General features: G+C 45.2%; 1 protein-coding gene across 1 annotated transcript in view; it reads right to left on the bottom strand.

Annotated features, from left to right (window-relative positions):
- Positions 1-2920, bottom strand: part of sptlc3 (serine palmitoyltransferase, long chain base subunit 3) — a gene marked incomplete in the record, with an annotated part of 37863 nt that overhangs the window by 6193 nt on the left and 28750 nt on the right.

Below are 2920 nucleotides of genomic sequence, written 5' to 3'. Positions count from 1 at the left end.
TCCAGACACCCTGCGAAGGAAACTCATTTCGGCCGCTTGTATCCGCGATCTCATTCTTTCGGTCACTACCCAAAGCTCGCGACCATAGATGAGGGTAGGAACGTAGATCGACCGGTAAACCGAGAGCTTCGCCTTCTGGCTCAACTCCCTCTTCACCACGACAGACCGGTTCAGCACCCGCATCACTGCAGATGTAGCACCAATCTGCCTGTCAATCTCCCGCTCCTTTCTTCCCTTGTTCGTGAACAAGACCCCAAGTTACTTAAACTCCTCCACTTGGGGCAGAACCTCCTCCCCGACCCGGAGAAGGCACCCTACCCTTTTCCGGCTCAAGACCATGGTCTTGAATTAGGAGGCACACTCTTAACAAAATACTTTTTTACTTTCATAAGTGATTTCTTGGACGGCTAATTTTAACTTTTGAGTAAAACAGTTTTCTTACTTGAGCACAACTTTTGGGTACGGTACCCACCTCTGAATGTAGGACAAGTTAAAAAGACCCCTCTCATCCAGTTTTATAGAAAACATTTTGAGGTAAAATATTACAGAAGTCTATGAAATGTGGGTGATGGTGGGGCAATGCCATCACCACATCACCTGCTGGACCACGTGGCTCTTTGGAACAGATCCTCCAGATCCGGCTCCCTTCAAAGAGCCGTAAACCCATCTCTACTGGCCAGTCGGCTTCCAGCATCAATCCTGGAGGAAAGTCTGAGATTAAACCTGTGCTCCTCTCCTCTCTCAGCTCGTCCTGTCAAGAACCGACAAACCGGCTCTGAGTGGCTTTTCTAAATCTCAGGAGAATTACAGGAGCAGCTACAMAAATAGGATGAAACAAACACCGTTTTTACCCTTTACCCAGCCCCAGAAAAAGACCAGGAATATCTCTTTATTACTGCCCCCAACGATAGAGCTAACAGATCACACAAAGATGTGTTTTTAGAACTTTGCCTTTCACTAATGGAGTCAAATAGGAAGAGCTAAACACACAAATGATTAAACCCTGATAAAACTTTGGTCTGCTTCTTTATTCTCTCTGCTAAGTTCATTGTTGTTTTTTTTTACTCAAAGCAGAGCACAGCTGTCCAAACCACCTAAGTCTGTGCTTTGTCTGCCTTCACTTCAAAACTCCCGTCCCGGAGTCAGAAAAATCTCAGCCTAAATGGGAAACAGAGAGCGGCCGGTGAGAGTGGCTGGCCTGTTTTTGGACGCAGTGGTGGACATCAAAGGCGTAGCAGAGACCCCCCCCACCCCCCTTTCAGAACAGCAGCTACATGCCATTCCAATAAGTGCAGCACATTTTGGATCTGAAGTTCAAAAGAAGCTGGTGAGGGCAGACGGGTCTCTGAGGGGACCCGCCACCCGCAGGTCCGGCTGCTGCCCCTGCTTCCAGCGCCAGGACCGAACGGTTCTGCCACTTCTGCTGAAGATGGCTAAAAGAAAGCTCGACTTCCCGTGTTCGTTTGTATTGTTAGGAAAATATCTTATTGTTGAATCAAATGGATTTTAGATGGAAACAAAAAAAAAAAGCCAAAATTGAGCCCAAATTGGGTCAGATTCTGGTTCTGGATCAGACTCTGGCTCCAACACGCCGGATGGACAAGCGTTCCCTTGTTGACATCTTTTAAATGATTTCTAAATAAAACATTTCTTCGCCCCTCTCTCARACGGGAGTGGACTGGTCTGGAAGCTGGAGGGGGGCGGGGCTTGAAGCTCCTTAAAGGAACAGTAACACAACCGGCTGCTTTGAGACTAGAGATGGGATAAATGGCTCTTTGAAGGGATCCGGATCTTGGGGAGCTGCTTGTTTCATAGAGCCRTTCAAAAGAGCCGTTCGATTTTGAACGAGTTACGTCATCACATAAAGAAATACGTGATGACGTCATCCAGTCACGTAGGTGGAACCATGTGTTTGTCAAGCGGAAACCCCCACTTCCCTCGAGAGCTTCTGTACTCCACCGCTCTGCCTGTTTTCCGTGAAAAAGCTAAGCAGGAGCGATTTAAGTTTGAAAAATAAAAATTATGAGGAATAAAAGAAATAAAACTACAAATGGCTCGTTACTGCCTGAGACTCGGCTCCTATCGTTCGTTGTAAAGAGCCACTCAGAAGATTCAGATCGTTCGCGAACGTCAGAGACACGCACCAGAAAAGTGGTGAAAGAGGGGCTGGTAAAAGTTGAGGAATKCAGACCAAAGTATTGTAGTTCCACTTTATAAAGATTCCAAATGAATGGTTTAAATGTGAAAAGGAAAGATTTGAATGTCTACTTTGACTCCGTTCCCTCTTTTATCAGTCTAAATCCAACACATGCGCGTCACATCACTATAACGTTGATAACAATAAAATCTTTATTAATCCATCAAGAAATATAAACAAGGAAACGATCCAAACATCTGTTTTCTGTTGCAAACGCACCATAAATTCAWCAAGTTTCACATTCAGACCAAACAGTGACAGAAAACAAAAGGTAAGAGAACATTAGTGCAACGTAACGAGGACAGCTTAAAGCTTCTCGTCCAGATCTTTGGTATAAACTTTGGCCTCACAGGTTTGATTGATGAAGTTGGTTCTGGCTGCAGGATCCGCGAGACAAACCCAGCTTTTGTTTTATTACTTTTTTTAAATGACGTTTTTTATCTTGTAAAACACAAAACGCTGTCAAACAAGTGTTGACTCGACCGGGCCTGACGTGTTGCATAAACACATGTATCATCCACCTACAGCCCTTCCTGTGCTAATCAAACGATAATTGGTGGGTTCGGTTTCTGTTGGCTCAGGCGCCGCATACTGCGAGTGCTTACCTTCACAACCGTAACGCAGTTTGTGAAAACGAGAACCCCGACAATTAAGCTGTTTAGACTCTGCGTCTCGCCACGAAACATGCCGCAACACCTCTCTCTCTGTCTTTTTTTTTTTTTT

Source organism: Austrofundulus limnaeus, unplaced genomic scaffold (assembly GCF_001266775.1).
Source record: "Austrofundulus limnaeus strain Quisiro unplaced genomic scaffold, Austrofundulus_limnaeus-1.0 Scaffold33, whole genome shotgun sequence".
Lineage (NCBI taxonomy): Eukaryota > Metazoa > Chordata > Actinopteri > Cyprinodontiformes > Rivulidae > Austrofundulus > Austrofundulus limnaeus.
This window is presented reverse-complemented; position numbering and strand designations above follow the sequence as displayed.